Here is a 26072-nt window from a genome sequence, read left to right on the forward strand (position 1 = left end):
TAGTTTTACTTTTGACTTCACCTACAATTTCATTCTGGTTTTCAAGATTTATTTAAATTTAAAAGTAGTAGAAAATGGGTCAAATTTAATAACTGTTTACTGTTGATTTTCTTTAGTTTCCAGCTGCTGTAGGTCCATCTATTAGAAGCAGTTTGCTTTAGTGATATAGAGAAAAATTAAGAGAAACCTGTTTCACCTTCAAGGTTTTCTTGTATTTAGGGATGTTAAGCTTTGTGTGTGTTTTATCTTATTTTATTTTGGTCTGTTGGTTCCTCTCAGTAATCTGCTGTAGCTACACGTAGACTGAATGTAACAAAAAGCAACACACAAAGTATCAAAACTGATGTTAGGAGATTTATCTTATTAATGAAATTGGAAAAAGCCAAACTATCTCTTTAAAGTCTATTCTAAAGTTTGCAGCATTAAAGCTATTAATGATAAGAAATATTTCTCACTTGACAGATTTATTTAAATTTAAACGTGGACATGCCAAAACAAACAAAAATGCAATATCTACCTCTAGAAAATGTTAGTAATACATGCTAATAATAATTTACTGACATGGATAAAAACTGAATGCACTAGAAAGGTTTAGACTAGTGAAAAGGTTAGATTTGAAAACAAACTAAAGTAAAATTAAAACACATGAGAAATATCTTTGTCAGTTTGATTGAATTTGTTAACACAACAGAAGACTTTAGTGCATGTTTGAGACATGTCTGTACGTCATAAAGGCTTAAAAATACCACTACTGTCATAACAAGCGCTGAGACTGTTAATCATGAAACTAATAACAACTAAACAAAAATCAACATTTGAAACAATATATTTTAAACCTTTAAAACTGTAAATGCTAAAAGCCCCTCTTCAAATGAAGCTGGACTAAAGCACTAAAACACTAAAAAAGTAGTAATAGGGTAATAGTACTGCGCTACTATTAGTAGTTATAGCAGCACAGTAGCATATATATATATATATATATATATATATATATATATATATATATATATATATATATATATATATATATATATATATATATATATATAGAGAGAGAGAGAGAGAGAGAGAGAGAGAGAGAGAGAGAGAGAGAGAGATAGATAGATAGATAGATTAACAAACTTTATTTTTCTGTTTAAACACAAATATCCCATTTGCCCTAGTGTGTCTGAGTGGCATACATGAAGACTGTAACATAAGACTTTGGTTGTTCCCACAATAACGGACATTAATGAAAGGTAAGTAGATAATTAAACTAATTAAGCTAAGCCATCTGAACATCTGGATAAAGCTACAAGTGATTCTAAAACCTTTTAAATGGTTCAGAATGTTTTTTGTACCGGTTTTGTAAACTTATAACTGATACTCACATTACTGTGCTTTTAAACAGCAAATGTGTAGGCAGGTGCTCTGACTTGCAAGCCTTTGAACCTGGATATGCAGTATGTTCCTTTCACTTCCTGTTTGATTAAGTTATGCACCAAAACTACTTGATTCTCAGTATTGCCAAGAATACTGACAAATGTACAGGGTACGCCAGAAGTGACAATATTTAATTCATACAATAATTATCACATAAATATAACATTATTTACATTACTTCATTTTTAACAGTGTAGTAAATATAAACACTTTCCCTCAGAGTTTCTCACAGTGCTTATTTCAACATGTTACTATGTGAAACAGACTTTTATTTATAAGTGCAGTGACTTGGAAGACAGACAGAACTTGACAGTATCTTTCTACTATTCATTTCTTCTTATTTCATTATTATTGGCTTTATTTATATAGTTATTCATCTTGCCTTTCTTATTTTTTCATTCTCTTTCACAAATTTTTACCTCTGGGCTTACTAAAACTGTGCACACCTACAAACACTCCCTCAAGCACATTATCAGATACACTTATTCTGTTCAATAAGTGTTGTTTTTGTCCTGTTTTTGCATATAAAGCAAAAAAAATAAATCATTTCATGACTGAGTATTTTCATTAACTATTAATTTAAAACTCTTTTTTAAAATAATTTTTGGGGCAGAGTGCCTTCATGATGTAACTGATGACTGTGTAACTGGACAGCTCTGCAGCTCCACCCATCTACCTTATCAACCTCCTGCAGAACTCTGATGTTTGCTCTCTGTGACTTGACACCCCACCTCATCGCAGAGAACTTCTGCCCAGAAATTATCACACACCAAATGCTCAGTGGTTACATCATGCAGATGTATCGTCTCTGTCTAGCTTTCAGTCGAATGCTCAGCCATTTCTGTGTAGCTGGACGGGACAATGATGTCCTGGTGGTTCCCCACCATCCCTCCTAAGCTGTTTATCACCCATCCCCACTAATGTAAACCGCCCATCTGTTTTAAACAAAACACATAAAAACACACATAGTCATTTCCCACTGTGCCAGACCCTGAAAGAAGAGATTGCTGGGTATTCTGGTGGCAAGCAAATCCACTCCAGATGTGAACAAATTGTCCCCCTTACTAATTGCTATTGTGCTTGCTGATGCTGATTTTGGATCTCTTTGGTTTGTGTAGATGGGTGTGTGAGTGCTTGCCACAATACGTTAAGTTTAGAGGTGCATGTGTACTTACAGAGGAGCTTGAGCGTGCGTCTATATGAAGCTGACGGTGTTAAAGTAATAGCTGTGAAGTAAAGCGTGCTAAAGGAAGGAGGTAAATCAAGATGACACTGCAAGATCAGTTGGAGAACAGAACACTGGTATACCCTGCCATAAACAGAGCCACATGTTTCTTCCCAGAGCCTGATGAAGGCTTTATTTAAGGGAGCCCATTGCTTTCTTCTGTCCTGTCATCAGAACTTCTCAAAGGAAACTTCTGGCTTCCTCGTCCCTCACAGTGCATCTAATCAGGACTGATTAGGTGTGTGGTAGCCAGAAACATGCAGGGGAGTGGTGGCTGCTGCTGTGCATGTGAGGGCTTTTCCTGCATGGTCTACAGGGCTGAGAAAAAGACAGAGGAATCAGAGGATGTCATGTTGTGGCATTTCATAGGTTAGTAAAAATTGCTCCACAGATGTAAATAACAGCCCACCACGCAACAACTGCAATCAACCTGACTGCGGTTGCAGCAAACCACACTGTAATCCAAATAAACAAACAAAGGCATAATGAAAGAAATCTCACTGTTTATGCCAGGAAATTGCCTCACCTCATCCATCTTCAGACCTTCTGTTTCTCTATCATCTATTCTTGTCCAGTTTCTGTTTGCTTTATAGGATCCTAACAGAAGAAGCTGCAGGGGGAAAAACAACCAAAGCGGTTACATCAGATCCCACCAAAGGCAGCGTGGTCAGCTGAATTTAGTCATACATTAGTCGTACCACAGGTAAAATCTGTAATGTATAATCTTTGTGAAAGTACAACTGATGGTAGCAAAATATACAGCTGATGTCAAAGAAAGTCCTACAGCCCAGTCTGCAAAAAGTTCACAAACACAGAATGCAGTTAATCTGTTAATTTTGTATATAATGAAAATAAATGTGCAAAGACGACGCAAACTGCTTATGAGAAATATCCTTTTTTATTTTGACGCCAGAAACACATTTCAGAAAAAGCTACAACAGTGGCATGGTGTGTTGCCTCATTTTTGTTTTTGGGTTGTCTTTTTGTTTCAATACAGTGGTGTGCTGTCACCTGACAACAAGATGGTTCCTGATTCAAACCCTTATTGGTGCTCTTATGAGTGCAGGCGCTCCCTGTGCCTACATGAGGTTTCCTCCTGTTAGTCTGACACATGCTCGTTAGAGACGTTGCTGATTCTGAATTGGCCGTGAATGTGAAGCTGAGAAAATGCTTATATGTGTGTTTAGTTAAAATGTCATCTGAAGCGTTTTGCTCAGTAAGACTGCAAATGTACTAAAAAATACAAGTGCATTACTTTGTTAGGGTTTTTCTGGGGTCTTTTAATGTTACTACACATGGTGAAGTCTACCAGCTGTTCATGTTTTACATCGAGATGTTGTTCTTTAATTGTTAAACTATTTGCTTATGAGATTTTTTTGTGTAATGAACCTTTGCTACTTTTAACTTAAAGAAGACCCAACCTCTTTAGGACATTCTTTTTCTACCAAATCACATGTTAATAACCTGTTTGAATATCCTAGTGGTTATTAAGTAACCTATAGGTTCTTGAAGTGATCTTTAAAGCATCAGTTTTCCTGGGTTTTCACCACCTTTTTTAAAATCCTTTTTGCTGGAATTAAATCCAAAATTAACATTTTTTCCTAAATTTTATATATTTAAAGATTCAGTTTGATTTAATGTTTATTTACATTTTTAAACAGATCAATTTTTTAAGACACCTGCTCCTTAAGTGGTTAAAGTAAAGAAAATAGGGCCCTCTTAAAATGGCACTAATTCGTTTTAAGTCACAAGTGCTTGAACTCCAGCTGAAGTGCCTAATTCCCACAAATATTTATCAGACTAAGGCAATTTTAATTAACAGCCTGGTTGGAAAATCCTTGAATATTCTGAGAATATTACCTAGAGTGTAGTATTTGTAGTTTTTGGGAGATAAAAAATTCTCACAACTTCCCTACCTCATGACCAGCGGCCCTTGGCCTTTGAGGGTTTAAATTGTCCAAAAATGGAAGATTTTCCTAGTTTTTTACATTCAAAGCATTAAAACCATTATTATATCCACAGATAATTTCTACAACTGTAGCATCAGGTTAAAGAGAATTCTTCATTAAACAAACTTTAATGAAGAATTATGTACTTTCTTTTGGCATTCAAAAGAAAGTACATAATTTCATCCAAAGTACATACTTGTCATTGCTTTTGGACAGTTTCAAATTGTTACACTTGGTATTCAGAGATTAATTCATGGAACGTCTAGGCTTAATTTAAGAATAAAAATGTCCAATATGAATAGAAAAAAATGGGTATAAAAATGCAATTATTTCCTTCCTTATGTTATTTATAACTTCCTTATTTGTCTATTTTTAAATCTGAGCTTTCTATGTTTGTCTGAATATTTTATTAGTATCAGTTGCTTAATTGTTTTAATAATGAAAAAATCTTTAAAATAATTATACAAATGTGGTTTTATTGAATATGCGTTTGTTCTATTAATTGTTGTGAGAAATTTTAATTCCTACAGATCTTGTGTTGACAGACCTGCTTTTATTTGTCTAACAGTTAAATATTTAACTGCCCCCCCCCCCCCCAAATAAAAGTCTGCTTGAATACAAAAAACCGACCTGACTTTTTAAAGTAAACTTTGAAAAACAAAAAACAAAACAAACAAACGAACAGAAAACAAAACATCTCAACACTATTCGTGTTTAAAGAGGTTTTTAGCCTGTCTGTTTTACATAAACGAGTCTGCGACGTCAGGTACAGATATCCGGTCCGATCCAGTGGAGTAACATTTAGGTCCGAGACAACAACTTACAATATAGGCTTATTATAAGCAGCTTCTTCTTTAAAAAACAGGAAAAAAAAGTGGTTCGGGAAACAAAAAGCATCATCATCGTCATCATCATTTCCGCAAGCTCTTTCCAGCACACCGTTGTAGTAGGTACGTCTATTGTAGTTGTGCAGCACAGCAGCCCCGAACAACAAACACTTTCTGCCCCGCTCCCCTTTATTGAACAAGCCGAAAGGCTTTTGATGCTTTCATGTTCTGTCGGAAATTTTTCAATTTAGACTAATTGCCCATGAAAATCCGAATAACAGGATAAGTGCATTCTGCATGGTGATGTATTTTTTATTTTAATTGTTCACTGGCCAGTCAGCACCTAAATGCAAGATTTTGAATCATGTGTTTCTGTTTAATAAAAGCATTTTGCACTTCAACATGATGCAAAGGCTTCGGAATAAGTTGAATCATTTATGCAATTCAAAAATTACACAAATATATGTATTGATCTTTAAAAACAGTATTTTATTTTTTGTATGAAAATAGAACATAAGAACTTTTGCCATGCCGCATTATTGAAGACACCCCTTCTCATTTCACTCACTCCGGCGCTGTGCACAAACACGTTCACCCTGCGGGCTCGGCGGTGGGACCGTTGGCAGCCTGTGGAGGGGCTGGGAAGTGGTGCCGGAGAGGCAGTTAGGGTGATGAGGAAACGAGTTGATGTGCCCTGGAAGTAATTCTTTCACCCTTCTCCCCTCCCCCTTCCCCAAAGGACACACAAGATGGGAGAGAGAGCAACGGGACCACCACCACCACCACCAACCACCGGTAGCCTTCAGCACGTGGGGACCCGGGGTGATCATCCACATTCCAGCTTGTGGGCTGGAACTCCTACTCGTTATCTGGCGCCATGTTTTCACTTTCTGATACCTTTAAAAAGCACCTTAATTATACCAGCACATTAATTTCAATAAAGTGGTTTTGTATTTTTTTTATAACGCATTTAAGGGTAAAAATGTTTTTCAAGTTGAATCCACCCCCCCCAATTATAAATAACAATAGCGAAATGATGATGAAGTGGCGTTATGAGAAATCTTATGTTCTTGATGGTTCTTAAAACGCAGACTCCCATTGTAGCTAAATATTGACGTAGTTATTCCAGCAAAAAGGCTGAAATAAACAAATACTACATTTAATAAACAGAAAATTCTTTTTTTTTAAATTATCAGTGGTTTCCTCATTATTGTTGAGCTTCTTAAAAAAAACAAGATAAATAAAAATAAGAAAAAGCAAAGCATCGAACAAGTGCATTCATAGCTTAACAACTAAGCCCTCCCCTCTTTACTCAAGTCTGGGCACAGCCTGCATTTTAGACATTGTAGAAGCTTCTGTTTTCAAACATCTTTCTAATTGTTTTAAAGGTTTTCTTGTTTAAAATCAATGCGCAGAGTGAAGATAAGCTGCAGGTGTTATAACTGAAACTAGTACTGCTAACTGGGAGGACTGGCTGCAAGCTGCTGAAAAACCAGTAAAGCTGTCGCTGGTTAGAAAAAAAAAGTTTGTGAAAGTGGCCTGACGTCACACTCCCATAATGCTTACCGCCCCATAACTCCGCTGCAGCCTGAGGAGAGCCAGACACACTCTCAGGCCCCGAATATAGAAAAATTATTGGGAAAAATCGGAAAAAATATCCAAGCAACAGATCGGGAGGAGAAAAGAGCGTGGAGCGGTGGCGTGGGCTCTCCCACAGCGGGTTTTTGGTCCGGTCCGGGATGGGAGGCTACCGGGAGTCCTTGTGAAATTGACTAATGCGATGCTGGAAACTTTCTGGTGGGTAAACTGCTCGTTTTTTTCCTCTAAGCGCTCATATTGTGGCTTCACGTCCTCCCGTCTGCATGTGTGCCTTTGCTACAACTTTCCGAGCCTCGTATCAGCCCTCAGTTGTCTCTAAGTGACACTTGAATTGTTGTGAACGTGTTGTTACCGTCGCACGATCGACTTTGCGCTATTTTTTCTTTAGTGGCACCGTGTAAGAAGCCTGGGTATTTAATTTATAATTACGCGATCGTCTCTTCTGCCTCGTCTTCTTCCTCAGTTTTTTTTAAACGTTTTCTTGTTTTTGCTCGATGATTATGTTGCAAACGCAATCTGTAAAGTTGTTCCACACGGCGCACTTTGTGCAGCGGCCCCTCGCTGTTGACGTTTGATGTAGTTTTGCAAGTTTTCGGCGATCTTGTGATTTTTAAGCAATTTTCGAACATTCATCAAGTGTGCAGTGCCGCTGCACGGGAGAGGGAGGTCGAGAGAACGTCCTGTTGCGTGTGTTTGTTGACCAGAGGGGAAAAAACAAATTTGCTGAAACGTGCACGGATGTTTATGCCCATCACAGATTCTTTAAATAAGTTTTGCGACCGATATTCAGTCGCCCTCCTTGAACCTTGAAGCCATTGTTGCTGTCTGAATCGAGCCGTCCACTAGGTTGTGGTTTATGTCACAGTTCGGATGTTTTGCTGGGAGAGTGTGCGCTTTTCCTTGAAAGAGGGGGGTAAATAACAACCAAGACCCTGCCAAAGAGCCGGGGTGGTTGGGGTCACAGTGTGGGGGTTCAGTTTGTGCACTTGTTTCTGATTTGGCTGCACGCTTTTTACGTATTTACTGTCATTCAGGAGGGAGGAAATGAGCACAAACAACGGTGGAAGTAACCCTAAAGTAGTCAGCTTTGCAGAGGACTGAACAGAAAGCTGTTTCTCCTATTGGGAGATTGTTGCATTCTGGTGTTTTTCATTTGCATTTCATATTGTTATTGCAGCAATATTACATTTCAAGATTAGCAAACTTTTTCCCTGTTCTGCATAAAGCATGAACTCTGGCTGAACTTTGGGATATTTAAGTTGTTTTCATGACATCACTTATAAACTATAAGCAGACATCCTGTGATTGTACAGGAAAGTGCACATCCACAGTGGGAGATTCCACTACACGCATACACGGTTTTCCATTACCAAGTTATCCATCGTCATTTGAGCACACTAAAAATGACAATATGGAAGTACATCGGCCAACATAAGTATCAGCTGTTGATATATCTGTGTATTGTTGTTGTTTTCCATCATTTGTAGCAGCGTGGAAATGTTCAAAGATACTGTGAGGAAAGGAAAGTACTTTAGGACAGTTAACAAGAACAGAAATGTGGACATTTGTGTCAGCATCTGCTGTTGGCTAGATATTTTTTTTTTAAACATAGAAATCATTCCAGACATTGATGATCAATGTAACCTAAAAGCAAAAAAACAACAACCAAAAGATCAACTTACTTCCACAAACATAAAGGCTCAAAAATGATTGATTGATTTTTCAGTTAATGTAGGATAAATACCACATGACGTGTCACATTCGTTTTTAGAAGCTATTAGCCATTTTGCGAGTTATTAAGAAAATACATACACTACATATTAGACATGCATAGGTTGTGAAACTCTAGACCGATGCTGATGTTTAAATTAGCAATTCGATTGATAGCTGATATTTTTTCAGTATTTTTATTTTGTTTCTGTTGTTATTTTTGCGACACAAAGTAATCTTATTTGAAAACAAAGCTAATCTCTGTTAGTCTTTCAGCTTTTTATTACACAATATTTGTGCATCTAGTGAGTACAAAAATGATGTGCAATTAAAGATAAATATCAGCGACTGATATCGATAAATCTTGCCTTGTTATCCTGCTGATTTGTGTAGAAAATGATGTGATGAGTCACTTAGTAAGATGTCAATTCATTTATTTTACTGGGATCAATAAAGTTTTCGAACTGAAGATAACTTCTGCCTAATGGTTCAAGGTCAAATTCATATTTTGCTTGCTACTAAATCCACAAACACAATTTCAGTGCATGCAGCTATAAATCAAGTCAAACATTTTGTTATAGTTCATATGAATAATGTGATATAGCTGGACTACCAGTCAGAAAAGTCATACTCACGTTTCAGGTATAAAAGGTAGCTAAAAAGGCTAAATTCAGATCAGCATGTAATGAACTTTAGGTAGGTTTTTCCCTTCAACTTCACGCCTACATGTCTGAGCCAAGCATGTACCATCAAGGCCTCCAGCTACATAATAAGGAAATGGAAGTGAGGTTGTCACGAGACAATGCCTTTGCTGGTCGCTCTGCAAGTTGAGACCCATGTGTTGATGTTTGCTGCTCTCTCACTACAAGCGTTCGGCTGACGATGGATCCGCCCCATGGAGCATTAGCCAGATTTCAATTCTCACACGTGGAGCGTTGAAGAAGATGACTGCTTTATTTTTTTACATGCAGTGACATGATATATGAAAACAAAGGTATTTGAATATAATAGTATTTTCCCCCACAAATTCACAGAAGCTCACGCTAATTCCCATCAGTATGTGTGTTTTCAGAATGATTATGTGTACTCTAAAGCACAAAAAACCCTCAAGAAACTCCAAGACTCCAGTACTCCTACTTTATATTTTTTCCTCAGACATAACCATCTAATGATTCATGTTATTCTGCTGCCTGAGCTTTCAGATCTGCTCTGTTCAGTTGAGCACAGTCTTTGCTTGAGTCCACTGAGCCAGCTTCTTCTCATTAACTTCCATGCATTGCCTTACATTACTTCCATGCCCTGTGGTCGAGAGGCAGCACGTTTCATGTTTGCCTTTATGATTGAGCGAACGTGGGTGCCTGTGAGAGCACACACACTTGCCTGTTTGGAAGATGTGTGTGTGTGCAAGTGTGTGTCTGCGCTCCATTTTAGTGTGTGTGAGTGAGAGATTGCTGTTTTTTGAGTCCAAGGGAGGTCTTCTCTTCTGAAAATCCCCCTCACAATTCCTTGCACCTCTTCGGGCAGCAGCGGTGGTGGCGGCAGCGACGGCGGTGGCAGCAGCAGCAACAGCAGGCTGATTACCATGAGAAAAGAGCATCAGTTGGGTTAATGGGAGGGACAGCCCTCTGAGGGGACAAATGGTAGTTAATAACCAGGGAAGAATCGGAAAAGCTCTGATCCCTTGCTTTGTACTTTTTCACCTTCTAGAGGCACGGATGGGATGGGGTTGGAGGGGGTGGGTGAGGGAGAAAGGGACACTGGGTTCATGGTAGAATGGATGCTGCTTGCTGACAGGCTGTAGGAAAACTGTACTATGTGTTACTTTCTCAGGAGTGGCACTGGGAACCTGAGAACTGCAACAGAATACAGGGCATTGCCAGAGCTGTTAAGTGTGTGCATGTGTAAACACTGGGCAGCGTCCGTACAAGAGTGTGTGGACGTAAGTACATTTGGTGTCATGGGATCAATGTACAGGTTTTTACTGAAAACAAGTAATACTTTACACATTATTTGATACTTTTCCTAAAAGTAATGCAATTTGTTTCTTAATGACCTGCCGGAGAATGTAATTCGTTACCCTATTTGATACATTACTTTTGTGTTACTCTGTAAAATGACCTTAAACACATTATCGTATAATTATCTATATAAACCATAGGCTATTATTATAATCCATATCTTTTAGTTTTAAAATTGAGATCAAAGAGGCTTCACAGTGATGCAACTGCAGAAACACGAACAGGTAGAAATGAAGGCTACAATGGTGCAAGCCTGACTGCTCATCACTGTTTTTGTTACCTGTTGAAAATCAAGCTCTGGCTGCAGGACTAGAGTCAGCAAGCCCTCAGCTTTAAAATAATTCTGGGCTCTTGGCTAGCTTTCTGTTAGTATGCTGTCTGTGCAGATGTTTGCAAAGAGTCCACCTTGTGTTAGCACAGGTATTTGTCTTGATACAGTTTGCATTTCACCATCGTGCTTTTGTCCTTTTATGGAATAAAAGTAAAATTAATGTCCATATTTCTACTGCCTAAAAGCTCCACACCACATTTTTCCTCTTTTCTTCATATAGACAGAAATCAGCTAATAGTAGGGCAAGTGCACAGGAAAAAAGAAAACATGTTAACTTGATGCTTTTTTCTTTCTGTCTGCCTGGTGTGCAAACAACTAAAGAATCTTTGTAAAACAATGTCACAACATAATTGTAACTAACATGTCACTGTGTTACTGAAAAATTTAATGTGATTACAGAAACACATTACACTGAACACTGCATGGGACTAGCAGGTAAACAGATATTTCATTTAATTTATTTGCAATATGTGAGGCTTCACACATTAGCTGCTCGGCTTTCAGGCTATTGTGTGAGAGAGGGCTGAGAGCTGTATGTTGGGTGTGAAAGCAGAAAGAAGTTATGAATTCTGAGAAAGACTGAACAAGGGAGCAAGAAATAGAAAAGCAAAAGGATAAATCTGTAGCTCAGAATGTGGGTCTGATATTGAGTGGTAATGTGGTCAAAGAAAAAAAAAAAATCAGCAGTAATTTGTTTTTCCTACCAAGAGCTACAAACTGCCATACTACTAAATGTTATGAAATACTTATAAATGTCAAGACTGGAAAAAATACTGGCTAATACTTTGATTAAAATAAGTGAATATTTTCAAAAGCTTAATTTTATTCTTGATGATTTTCACTGGTTTTAATCACAATTTTTTCCAGTATTAGACTGTATTTATTTTATTTAGGAAAATTGGGTGTGCAACTTCTTTATTACCGTTATTATGAAATTAGTAATTTTTTTTGCTAAATTAATAAAAGCAGCTTTGTAGAATCCAAAAAGTTTAGCTTTATTGTCCCATGAAGCCTGACAATCAAGTCTAACTTGTAGTCTGAAGTCCAAGTATTACATACTCAATTAAAATAGGATAAAAACAGACTTGGATATCCTTCCTTTTTCAAATGTTAAGTTTGTGGGCAATTAAACATAGCATTAAATCAAATCAAATCAAATCACTTTTATTGTCACATCACATGTGCAGGTACATTGGTACAGCACATGTGAGTGAAATTCTTGTGTGCGAGCTTCACAAGCAACAGAGTTGTGCAAAATACAATAATGTAAACAAGCAAAATACAAGAATGGCTACATCTGAAACTAATAAATATATGTACAATATATAATAGTATATGCATTTCTGGATGTGTATACTAAATATTTTTCTACGTGTGTGTGTGTGTGTGTGTGTACACATATTTTACAAATTAAATAGAGTAAACAATAAATAAAATATATAAAATTACAAATCAGAGGTTTGTTGGATGGAATTGTTTTGCTTTAGTTTTGCTGTATAGATAGCAATGTGATGGCTAGTAAGTAAGTAAGTAAAATTTTATTTATATAGCACATTTCTAGATAGAGATCACAAAGTGCTTTACAAGATATAACAGATTAAAAAGACAAAATACAAACAAAGTTTAGCCTACCATAGCTAATACCATAGCTAATGTATACCAATGCTAATGTCAGGTAACATTACCAAAGTTTGAATACATAGAACAAGGAAAATATTACTGAAACTTTTTGCTGACTTTTTGTTCGTGTGCATCATAATCATAACATTATCGTTATAATAACAATACCAGTGGAACTGCTGCTTTAGCTAAGTGTGGCTGGTAACTGGTGGGTAATATTAGCTAAAGTTGACTGACCTTACTATTAAGTCTGTATGCTGAGTTTATGACTTTTTAGTGTGGAAGATTATTAATTAATTAATTTGACCAGATATTCTTAACACCATGTATATGGACAGAACCCATGTTGAAGTCATATATAATTTAGATGGTTTTTACTAAGTTCACATGATGTTAAAGGCTAAGAAGTAAGCTAGTAGGTTTAGGCATTGGGGACTAATATTGCTGGGTGCATAAATATGTCCCAAACAGCAATCTTTATCCCAATTTTTACTAAATACAACTCTATGTACATTTACAACATTTAGCCTGGCAGCTATGACAGAGAGAAAAAGATGTTTTGCTGTATAATACACTGATTGAAAACAGGCATACAAATGAGTGGAGGAGCTTACATAGGCACATAAAGTCTCACATATGCACAGATATTTACAAGACTAATTAAAGTAAAAAACAAACAAACCCAAAACCCAACAACAACAAAAGAACCCTCACATTGTCATTTTTACTATGCATAGGCACAAAGTTAATAATACAGGCACACATGCTCTCATTTACTCACTCTTGCAGAGGTTTTTCAGACCCAGGCACATTCTGATGGGTGCTGCAGTATGCTAGTCAGAAATAGTATGAGGATGCGAGATGCTTGAACCACATACTGCCACTTTTCCTCATGGATCTTTTTCTAGGAAGAACAGGGCAGCTGTGGCTTTTCAGAACCTAGATTCATCCATCAAAAAGCACCCATGGTTTACACCACACAAAACACACACATACACACCCTCTTTCCTCTCCCTCATTTACCTCTAGTCCTTCCCCCTTTCTCCAATTCCATACATCCTCATTTCTTTCCATCCTCTCTCTTTTGCTTTTTATTGTTCTTGCTTTTCTTTTTTTCAAAGAGTTTGTCCACCTTTTCCCCCTCTCTTTTGCCCTTCATCCATCCTTCTCTCACAGACTGAGTTTACAGCCCCAGGCCACTTCCGCCAGGCTGTCTGCAACAGATTTATTAATAGGCTCGTCTCTCTCCAGTAAACACAGCATTGGTTTAAGGGGTCGTCTCTCAGGCACTGATAGACTTGTACTTAACCTTAGGCACTGACCGACTCGAGAATAGTAGAAGGCCTGTTGGTTCCAAGGATGATCCACTGCAGACCAAGTAAAAGAGGGGAACAGTTGGAAATAAACACAAGTATGAAATAGTTTGCAGTGAAAGACTGAAAACTTTACATCTGGTCAGGTGGAGTTTGGTAGGTGAAAGGACAAAGGAGCAGAAGGGGGATGAAATGTAAAAAATGTCATGCGATTTTACTACAGGCAATACAGCTCACACCTCACCCTGTTCATCTACTATTGATTTATGCCACCACATGACAACAACAGATGGAGATTTCCCATTTGTCATGGACTTATGTTAAATATTGTTGGAAACAGTTGGTCCATCTTAACTGATCATTCACTATGCCCAAACCCCCTTTAGTTAAGGTCAATTCATGGTTTCTGTAAACTCAAAACAGACTTGAACAAGCTTCTGTGCATATACCACTGGGGGTTCATGGACACATTCCTACCTAGAAAACTTGATGCTGACCTCTTGACACCAAGAAAGGAGCTGTTTTTTTTGTTTGTTTTTTTTAAAATCGTTTTTGTGTTAGTAACATAAAAAAGTAAAGAGAACCTAGAGATTAGAGATTAGGGGAGAGGATGTGAAATGTAAAAGAACAGTCTACTCAGATAATCATGTGAGCATGATGCTATAACCTGGCTTTTACTGTTTCAATGAGTTAGCAAACATCTTGACTGTTAGGTGATATTATCAAATAAATGGTGTGACAAATTTAAAGATAGATACTGAATGGAGAGATTTGTTTTTAAAAGGACAGGACTAACAAACGTTTTTGCATTTTTTTTGATCATAGTTAGTAGTATACAAAGTTGGGACTCTCATTTCTTACAAAAACAACCATTGATATACCTAACAGATTTTAGCTGTCGTTGCTGGCGACCTATTCAGGGTGTACATTGCTTTTAACCCCATGACAGCTCAAGGGCTGCGAGATGCGGCATTAATTCGATACGGGGTGGCTGTAGTGTAGGAGGTGAAGCAGGGTCTACATGTCTGAATGTGTGTGAATGTTAGCTAGAAAGGTACTTAAGGATAGAAAAAAAAATACAAAAGCGCTTATATAGCTTATATAGTGTGTGCTAAATAGTCCATTTAGCACACACAGAGTAAAATGGATGGATTGATGGTAGCTATTTTGTTAACTATCAATCTGTTGGTTGTCTTATAGCTGATGCAGACAGCAATATTGTTTTTTAATGTACTTTTTAAAGTTTCCCGTTTGTGATAGGGATTTTTCTTTTTGGCCAGTGCTAAATTTCTACAATGGATAAACATTAGTGATTGCCATTGGTTGAATTCAAGTCAGGTGATCTGAACTTTGGAAGGTGAGTTTCTACTTATACTAATGGTCGTCCAGTGTATTGGTACATTTCTAAATTAACTCAACTTTCCTGGTAATCTTTTATTATTTGTATTGCTTATCTGGTAAGGTAAACATCAGCATTCTTACCAGCTACGGAGCCATTAAAAGGCATGATAGTAAGGAAATTGCATTTTTCTTGTATTGCACTGAACTGCTAAGTTCCAGTATTACATTACGGCTTTTTAAACTACCCTAAATGTAACAGAGAAGGGGTAGGATTAGACCTCTGCTACAAACTCATAAATTTATGCTGAAGTATAACAAAAAGAGACTTTGACATTCTTATGATTTATCCACGGGTGCCTTACTAGTTTCATACATTTGAAACTAGTTTTAAAAATAACATGAAAAAAAGAAAGCAAATACGCTAAACCAGAAAACTAAAAGCCAGGCACTGTTCTTAAAATAGCAGGAATTTGTGCCAGTCATGATTTACATTACTGAAGAAAGTTTCTGTAATAGGTGAGCAGTAACTTCAATTGGAGTTGCTGAAAAAATGACACCCAGGGTGGATTCAAATCTATTACTAGAAAATTATTATAATTAAACCCATCTCCCTTTGAATAATATGGTCAGGACATACAATTTGGTTTGCTGTTGTAAATTGTAGTTAACTGGGTATGCTACATTTACAGTTTATGTAAATGATTCTGTGAGATTCACTTTGAGCTTTGTAAAATCTAAAAAAAGCCTTTATTTTTATATACATATATTTGAATATATTTTATATATATACGACTCTTAGTACAAGTAGAGCTTCAAAGGCCTGTCAAGCTTTTTTAGGTTTTGCTAAGATATACTTGAACAGTTGTTATTTGGTGAGTTTTTGTCTTCTTTTTTTAAAAACAAAATACAATTGCTTATTTTTTATGACTGTACATGTAGCTATTAACCTTTTGGCATTTTTTTTTTTGTTTTTTACCTTAGGAGGTACCATAGGAAGCAAAAAAAAAAATCAGGTCCAATTTAGGGAAGATAAAATATTTTAGAAGCATCTGCATAAACTGACTGTCCTTCAGAGCAGCACTTTTTTTTAAAAAAAAGAAGAAGAAGAAAGAAAACAAGACAAAAAACAAATTGCTGTTGATTTTAGCTGACATTATCCTTGCAGCTAGTTTCAAAGATGACCTCAGTTGTGCATTTCTGCCATGAAAAAACCCCCCAAAACAGAATACACTCTTTTTATGTTTTTGGTGTCTATGAATTCATTGAAATCATAATTTTTATTTTCATTATCACTGAAATTCATTCTTTCAAGCAAGTGAATAATAGTTCAGTTCATAACATGTTACGACTGTTTAAAACACAAGTTTTTGTGTGTTTTTTTTCTTAATAGTTATTTATATTTTATTAATGACTTTTCTGTTTGAGCATTAACTCTTTTAATTCACTTCACGCACACTTGTCATTGTAAAAGAGCATTTTGGGTGTTTTTCCTTTTAATGAAATGCCTGATGTCTGATTGGCATTTATATAGGTTTCTTGCTAGAGGTTTAGGCTGCAGATGGGGATTATTTTCAGTTCTTGTTTAAAACAACGAAGAAAACGTTTTTGTTTGTACCAGCAGTGCAGAACCCAGATTCATTCAGTGCACTGGCACATAACAAATATTTACATAAGAGAAGCTACAACTAGTGATTTTTAATTATATTATTATTATTTTTCAAATCTGTCAATACAAAATACAAACAATTCTGCAATCTGGTTGTCTGGTGATTGAATTATTATTAAAAGTTTGATGGAACAAACTTTTACAGCCAAACATATTTAATTATTTTTAGGGCTACAAATAGTTGATTAATGACTTTGTCAGTCCTCAAAACATGTTTAAAATGGCACGTTGAGATCATAAAAAGTTACAATATAAATAGTTTCAACTCTAAATATTAAAATTTTTGGAATTTTAATTTTTGCATGTGAAAATTGTAGCCCTTTTCTCTAATTTTTGTATTGTCTAATAATTGTAATCGGGAACAGGTTTTCTAAAAAGAAGAATGTTGTCCAACAACAGGGAACGTAGAACCTTTGAAGTGTTTTTATTCTTTTCTCTTCACTATAATTCTATCCAGATTTTGTTAAATTTCAATATTTTTTTCCGTGAATGTGCCAATAATGTGATGTGTTCGTGATCATCAGCATTCCTAATATCATCTGTTCACGTGCAAAGTTTTCAATCTGAGCCAAAAGTGGAAGTATTGTGGTGCACTGCTGTGGTGAGCTGTAGCCGAGGACTGCTCCAGTACCGGACCATCTAGCGCGCGCACGCTCACTGAAGTATGTCAGAGAGTTGTTTAGGATCAACACGTGACTCAGAACAGAATTATGCGTATGTGTATTTTACAGTAATATCTGGAATATGGACCTGATGTCGAATGAAATGCAGTCACACACACACTCCTGACTCACACACGCCCTCCCCTTTCTCTTTCGCACACACATTCGGCTACAGTAGTACTGATACATGAGTGCGCCGCTCCTGAGTCATCCTCAGGAAAAAGAGGAATGTAGCCACACTGTCTGATGACACAGTGCTTCTTCTTTTCTCTGAAGTGATTTTAATAATGTTTTTTTTAATAATGGTGGCCTGTGCCACCCACCCTACTCAACAATCCAGTGCTTGCTAAGTATTGCCAGGCAAAACCTTCAGCTCCCTCAGTAGAAGTAAGTTTCTCTGCTGCTTGTGCCAGCTGAAGTGAGTGATGACTTTGAGCATGGAGAAAAAGAGGCGCATCATCAGCTCGTACCTATGCACTTCTGATTTTAAACACTGGGAACATGACTCATGTAGGACTTACTTTCTGCCTGCAAGTACTCAATGTTTATCTGTGCCTCTACAATGTGGTTGCTTTCATTTTACAGTAACTACTTAACCAACAGATTCTCTGTAGTGAATTCATTGGTGGACAAAATACTTGCATTTCTTATTCAAAAATGTGCATCACCACAGTGTAAAACTGCTGTGGTGTATAAAGCAAAGTACGCACAAAGTTGAAAAGTATGTGGCAGTGTCAGTGAAATATAAATGTATTTGTTTATAAGCTGTACATAAAAGGACGCAGTAGCATCAATATATAGAGATACTGCAGGGGAAATATCTTTAAGGTATCTTTGAGTAAGTATATCATTACATCATGTTATCATCATTACATTGCACCATTAAAAAAAGGTTTGGTAAAGGGGGAGGTGGAAACTGTTATTTCTCTATTAGTATTAGTTTTATATACAACAGATAAGATAAAACAGCACTTTTCACTGAGTTGAATGAACAGCACCAAGGCCCAGTACAAGATAAATAGGTACTATTTTAAACTGTGAATCATGCAAAGCTATTCTTGTAGAGTCCAAGAATAAAAAATATAATGCTCAAAATAATCTGAATAGATCAAGTTTAAGCATGGCCAGATAAACATTTTGCTCTGGGGCAGGAACTCATTTTGGGCCAACTCTGTTTCAGTAAGACAGTGATAATAAAATACTACAAATATAATGCTATAAAATGCCCTTGTATTTGCATTTATTTACTTCATCGTTTGTTCAGTAGAGTAAATTATTACTTCACTTTTTGAAAACGTTAAGTAAATATATGCTCTGTAAAACCATAAAATTAAACTTGTTTAATGTTTTTTAATAATAGTAGTCCTGTTATTAATGTTAATATGAATAATATTAAAAATAGCTGAAAACCTGATTAGCAAGATAATGCTCTCTATTTTTAAAAGAACGCAAGGAAAAAATACAGAATCTGCATCTAATGTGTTGCTATCAGTACCATGGATTAATTTTTAATAAAACAAAACGTGTGATTTAACCATGTGAACTTAAACCACATGAGACCAAAGGCTACTCTGCTAAGCTACCCTAGCTATTTATAAAAACAATTTTTATACTTCATAAAGTTTGGCTCAATCAGTTGTAACACTAATTAACTCTATACTGCTTGAAAGGAGCAACACATGAAGCTCTTTTCTGACCTTTGTAATGTAGTTAAAATACATCACTCCCTTTTATTAAAATAACAACTATCTTGCTGTATGGTTGAAAATCTTTGTGTTTTACTAGATGGGATAAAAATCTGTTGTGTCTCAATACATGTCCATTTTTTTTAAGGTCGCTCATTAGAAATAGGGTCTCGTGACTGCAGGCTCTGTGTACTACAATGGATCTAAAAGGCTGCTTTAAGGAACCTGGGCATGTTATTAAGTGTCAAACTACTATGAATAAGTTATGAGCAAGGCTTCACTTTAGAGGGGACATATGTGTAATTAAGAACAATTAACATTTGTAGACTTGTAGATTAAGACTTTTAAAGTAGACTGTATTAATGAAGTACTATTAAAGGAGAGCACCAGTTCTAATTGTGCTGCCACATTGCAAGCGCACAGTAAACAATGCATATTAAGATCTTGATTGATATATAACATTGATTTGTAACTTATTGATTGGTGGCATCTTATAGTCCAGAGACATGCATGTTGGGTCACTAGTGAATCTACAGTGGGTGTGGATGTGACAGATAAAGTGCTTACAGTTTACAGGATAAAATGCTGTATGAATTTATGGTTATATGTGATTTATTATCTAAAATGCTTTAAGTGGTTAGTAAGACTAGAAGAGTGGTATATAATTGTGAGGAGATAACTGTAAGTAATTCAGTTCAATTTTGCTTTTATTTATATAGCACCAAATCACAACAAGAGTCACCTCAAGGCACTTTATATTGTATATTGTAACCCTACAATAATACAAAGAAAACCCCAACAATCAGATGACCTTCTTTGAGCAAGCATTTGGGGACAGTGGGAAGGAAAAACTTCCTTTGAACAGGAAGAAATCTCCAGCAGAACCAGGCTCAGGGAGGGGCGGGCATCTGCCGCGACCGGTTGGGCGTGAGGGAAAGACGTAATTAGGAGGAGGTTGAGAAAAACCTTTGTTATTGGACCAGTAGCTGTAGAATGTTGTCACGCAAAGTAATACGCAGGTAAGCCTTGTGGACAGTATGCTCACCTAATAGTGAAACACTTTTTGGCTAAATTATTTGAGCTGGAAAAGAACTCAAAAATTAGAGCAACAAATTCAAAAGTCAAAAGCTTAGAGAATTCAAATATTTAATTACCTGTTATGTAATATTTGTAATATTTTAGTTATAGTTGAAATACCTATAAAAATTATTAAGGATAATAATAATAATAATAGTAATACCAATAATAATAAATAATAGATTATATTTAATTTAATTACTTTAGGCAAACGCGATAATGCAATTGCACATTATTTTAGCGCTTAGGTTTACAGTGTGCCTTAAGACAACCTGTTACCTCATAAAATAAATAGTGATAGTTGAGTTACATTATTTTGAGTCATGTCTTAATAAAAATTGAGGGAACTAAGATCGTCTATAATAATATGTCACTTGGGTATGCCAAAGGAAAATGTTTAAGTTTAGACTTTAGATATTAAGCCAAACAGTTATTGTCATTTGGTGTATTACGGTGCAGATGTGTCCTTCCTCCAGTCTTCATCGCCTGGTAGCTTTTCTGCTTCCTTCACTAACTTGTTTATCAGTCTGCTTACTCCCTTCCTCTCCCCTCGTACCTCTCGCTCTTCACGCTGTGTTTTGATCAGTTGGTGAGCTCCTACCCCCCCCCCCCCCCCCCAAACATACTTCCCATTATTTCCTTCAAGTATACTCTTTTGTGCCATTCTCTTTGCCGAGCTTTGAATTTTCCCCCTCTCTGTTCACTCTTTCGCTGTCTCTCCCCCTCCTCCACGACCACTTACCAAATTTAACCCCTCACCCACTTAGATGCATTCCATCAGCTTCATAAACACACACGTGGTACCAAACATGTAATGGTACTTCCTCTGCTGTCCTCCTCTTTTCCTCACATCTCTCCATCTATTCTCTCTCTCTTGCTCTCTCTCTCTCCTCTCAAGGCCTTGGTGAACGACGACAACAACAAGTTGGAAAAATGAAAGTGGGGTGACAACTGCGAGTCCCCTTTCTGCCTCCCCTCCAGGGCCAGTGTGAAGTTTTCAGTTTGATTGAAGGCCTCTTTTCTGTGGTGTGCAGTGTGAAAGCTGTCCTAATTGAATGATAAAGTGCCCCGAGATGGAGTCCACTGAATAGCCAACAATGGCCAGCCTGTGTGTGGTAGAGGGATTTTGGTTCACATCCAGCCTCTGCCTCTCTGCTCCGAGAGGGGGCCTATTATAATACTCTCTGCTGGACTCGGTCACGTGATACTGCCTTGCTCCCTGCTACTCACCCCCTCCTCCCTTTTTGTCCCCCCCCCCCCAATCTCATCTCCTCCCTGTTCCAGTGTGGCCTGGCCAATCCGGTCACATCATCGTCCTCTTCTTCACCCTGCTGGTTTGGTTGGATGGTCTCATTTTACCAGCGAGTGAATCTCTTTGTGTGTGTGTGTGTGTGTGTGTGTGTGTGTGTATACTGTACGTATCTATTAACTCAAAATGTCCTCAGGCCTGTGCATCCATCCACTGCTGTCAGGTTACCAGGGTGATATAGAAAAACTCTATGACAAAACAGAAGTGAAAGCAAGCACTAGATTTCAAAGTGACTCATCTTATTGATCTAAGTTGAAACCTTTCAACCACAGAGTGTTTGACAGTTTTAGGGTTGCCAAAAAGTTTGGATATTTATAAAGACATATAACAAATTTGAGAATGCTGCCCAAAGACTTCTGAATATTCAAGAACGCCAAGTCACTTCCCATATGGAAAAGATATAAATCTTATAAAGTTTGTATCTGTCTTGTGTGGAACTTGTTTGAAAAGCATACAAGAGTGAAAACAGATATAAAATCCCTTGAAAAATTATATAAATGAAACTTGTATGTTTTGGATACTTATTAAAACAATATATGAAAGTAATGAGAAAGTGCCAACTTTCATGAGTAAATCATATAAGCCTTATATGATTCACTATATGAAGTAAGCCAAATCTTATGCAAGTCTTTTATAAGTTTTTTTCTATTTCTTCTCCATATGGGTTGACTTGGGCAGCTTAAAAGTGGATGCTCACAATTTCATTGAGAGAGAATGATGTGCAGTGACACTGGCACCAGCTTCTATTTCGATAGAAAGGACATCTGTGTATCTATTTAGCTAGCTATCTGCATTTACTTTTTTTTGTTTCAACTTTTGTATGACTGTAAGAAATTCATTATGAACAACTTTTCTACAGAATTTCTTGCACAGCCTCTTGATATCAATAGCCTTCAGTCACTGTAGCATTCCAGCCAGACTTTATTCAGACGATGCACTCAATGATCATTACGGATGGACCATAATTCACAGAAAAGGCACAGGATCAGCCTGCTAGATCACTCAGAAACTTGTTAACAATCAAGTAATACATTTACAAATTGTCCGAAATTTAAACAACAAGTACAATACACAAACATACCTGTTCGCCTTCCAGCTAGATGCTAATTTAAAGATGGATGGAAAACAATAAGTTTCTCATTAACCTTTTCTGTGGCAAGCAGTAGCAGTTCGATCTTCCTTCCCGGAAGTTGCCCGTTCCGAATTTCAAAATAAGAGTCTAATCTATATTATAAGGTATAATTTGTTCAGGGATTTAAGTGTTTGAAAAAATATCAAATAAACAAATAATCTGGGTCATTTACAGTCACCACAACCAACCACTTTTTATACACACATTAAAGTTTCACTTGTGGTCTGACTATGCTTCTGTCTATGTAAGAGTTTGTCATAAATCCTTAACTGACTAGCCAGCATGCATTAGTGTCTTATACTACATCTGCTATTTTTTTGGGATTAATTTTTGCCATGAAGTGCTTGTTTTGTGTTCTGTTATGAATAAGTTCATTTAAGTGGTGAAATTTCAACTGTTGCCAAAAGGCCGAGATGGCAGAAAGGTGACCTTTGATCATCAAGATCTGTCTAGAGGAAGTAAAAGACATAAACATTTTCAGTATGTGGACCTATGGAAAGACCCTTGGTTGCCTTCAAGTGCCACTTTTGGTTTTGATTGACTCGACTCTTGATTGACCTGCCAGTTGCAGGTGCTTGATCCATTGCTTACTGCTCCTGTCTCCATTCACAGATTTCATGTAGTCAAGGCTCAAGACTAGAAGTGACTGGCAGATACCCATGCAAGATGGCCAATATAAAAAAAAAAGCAAACAAACCACCTGTTACTCTGGGCCTGATTCTTGTATAAGAGACCCAGCCACCTCTTTTTTCCATAAATTTATGTATTTTAATTTCAAGGCAATCACTTTTGAAATACATATTTTCAATGTTTGCAAATTCAATAATTACATGTTTGCTAACTAAGTGAAAAAATTTAGATATAGCTGATGGCTAAAATAATCATGGTTGTTGTTTTGTTTCATTCCAGATTACTTACGTGTATTTATGAAACTAAAGTAAAATAGTTGGGCTTCTATTGTCTGTAAGCAGATGTAAATAATTGTTTTAGTCCTTTAGCTTCGTTCACTCCAACTCATTGCAAACTTTGTGGAAAAAGCTTCTTTCGGCACGTTTGCCTGAATTGCAGTTAATTTCCGTGCAGTATGATGGTATGACTATCAGCTCTAAAACTGCTAAGACTTTTATACAACTATTAATAATACTCATTTAAAAGTGATGAATATTTACCTAATAACCTTAAAAAAATGGGATTAAATTCACTACAGCTAAAAGTAAAATCCCATTTGGTCTCATGCAGTTTGTATTTCGGGAAACTAAAAAAATCCTCCTAAGACCCAAACTCTTCCACGGCATGCATTTTTAATTTCTCTTTGATATTTGGGCTGATTGGGACCCCATGAATGTAAAAACAAAGGATTACCAGATTTTATTTATTTTTTTGTTTCTAAGAAAAATGAGAGCCACATCAGGCCCTTGTAGAGAAAAAAATGAGTATTTTGGTCTAAATAACCCAAAATCTGATGTCCACATATGTGGACAGGTCCTAGGAGGTTAAAGAACTGTTCCAGCTTTATCATTTTCTCTTTGACTTCCTGTCTACAGATGATGTGAGCTTGTGTTGCAGTAAGTGGATTGATTGACATACGCTTGATGGGTGATCACCTTGTATTTGGAAGAAAGTATTATGCCTTCTTCTATAGCTGTCTGGCAATCAGAATTATATTGACACTGTACTGAGATCATAGTTAATGTTATTATGGTGTGATTGTATTTGTTTTCAGTGAGCATTTTTTCATATCAGAGCAAACTCTGTGAACAGAATCACAGTGAGACTGGTCTGGTCACAGACACACACATTTTTTTGTCTTTTAATTGTAGAATAAGATTTAAAATATACTGGCAGTAATATGGAGATATTATAAGTTTAGTAAATAAACCTTTATAATAAATGGTATGCAGTACAAAATACAATATTTTCATTCATTGGCTGTGCCTACCAATGCCCCTCTCTGGTGACAACGCTGGTGGTCATTAGTTTGTTTAGAAAGTTTGTGGAATTATTAGCAGACTGTCTGTTCTACTTAGAAAACAGACTTCTAACTTGAGTTTAACATAGTCATAAGGATGAACAGGAATGGCACAGTTGGTTACAGAAAGTGAGATGAAAGTGTAAATAAATTTCCAAGTTAGCTGCAATGCCCCACTGTTTTCATCTTTTTAAAAAAAACAGTTTTATGGTACTTCATATCTTGGCTACAAAATGAGGCAAAGCTTTCTGTTTTAGTTATGATTTTTCCACATCCCTATATCTTTGATTTAGCATGTATTTGACCTCTTATGAAGCTCTACTCTTGCTGAAGGAATATATTTTTGTTTCATTTTCTCTTCAGTCAAATCAAAGTCATCACCTAGGGGCATAAGGATTTACTTGATTAATATAATTAATGTAATAAACAGGTGCATGAGAATTGTAGCTGCACATGCACAAAGATAGTGTGAGAGAGAAAATGAGACACTGGGCAGTTTATTTATCTGGATAAGGTAAAGGCCAGAGAGCACTGAATCACAGTTAACTCTATTCACACAAAGCAGTGAATGGGCTGTAGTAATCATTATAATAGGAGAGTTAGCAACTAAAATGATTTCAAGTAATCACATTTCCTGTAGGTCTTTAAAAAAAAACAAAAAAAACAAAACAGTTTTATTCGTTTTATTTCTACTCTCTTTATTTGGAATTTCTTGTAATCAATAGTCTCGAGACAGCGTAACTATAGCCAATACAATAAAACAATAACAAAAGTAGAGTGAAAGATTATGGGTATGTAACAGATGTAAAATTTGATTATGGAGTTCCTCAGGGTTCTCTGCTGGGACCAGTTCAATTTATATTTGTGCATTAATTAATCAGTAATGTGCATTGACTTTTACTTTCTGTAAAAGCCACTTTTACTTTTACTTCACATTTACAAACAAAACATCAAATATCAACATGCCTCAACTACTTAAGTAAAGTAAGAAAGTAAAATTTTATTTGTTTAGCACCTTTCAAGACAGAAATCAGAAAGTGCTTCACAGAAAAGCTAAAACATAAAAACAGAAATCAACCAAAAGCAAGTTAAAAAAGATGGTTTTTTAGCTGTTTTAAATGAAACCACTGAGTCCACAGATCTCAGGCTTAAAGGAAGGGAGTTCCAGAGTCTGGGGGCCACAGTTACGAACGCTCTATCGCCTTTCGTTTTCAGCC

At 36.5% G+C, this 26072-nt stretch overlaps 1 protein-coding gene and 2 long non-coding RNA genes across 6 annotated transcripts in view; 2 read left to right on the plus strand and 1 right to left on the minus strand.

Moving 5' to 3' along the window:
* Positions 1-1089: 1089 nt before the first annotated feature.
* Positions 1090-6615, plus strand: LOC145422783 (uncharacterized). The gene is made up of 3 exons (XR_013904043.1): positions 1090-1238; positions 2822-3350; positions 3645-6615. It is a non-coding gene; the product is annotated as an uncharacterized LOC145422783 (long non-coding RNA).
* LOC113012902 (uncharacterized) lies at positions 1526-5560 on the minus strand. The gene is made up of 3 exons (XR_003270775.2): positions 5421-5560; positions 3174-3257; positions 1526-2965 (listed from the first exon to the last, which is right to left on the minus strand). It is a non-coding gene; the product is annotated as an uncharacterized LOC113012902 (long non-coding RNA).
* A 365-nt stretch (positions 6616-6980) lies between the features above and the next one.
* plagl2 (pleiomorphic adenoma gene-like 2) overlaps positions 6981-26072 on the plus strand; it is a 56756-nt gene continuing 37664 nt past the window's right edge. For 3 of the 4 annotated variants that reach the window (XM_080294582.1, XM_026153334.2, XM_026153333.2), the window contains exon 1: positions 6989-7220. The gene's annotated coding sequence lies outside the window, so the exon portion shown is untranslated. Of the gene's footprint in view, positions 7221-26072 lie in introns of all 4 variants that reach the window. The other variant, XM_026153335.2, reaches the window with a different exon arrangement.

This window comes from Astatotilapia calliptera, chromosome 20 (assembly GCF_964374335.1).
Source record: "Astatotilapia calliptera chromosome 20, fAstCal68.1, whole genome shotgun sequence".
NCBI lineage: Eukaryota > Metazoa > Chordata > Actinopteri > Cichliformes > Cichlidae > Astatotilapia > Astatotilapia calliptera.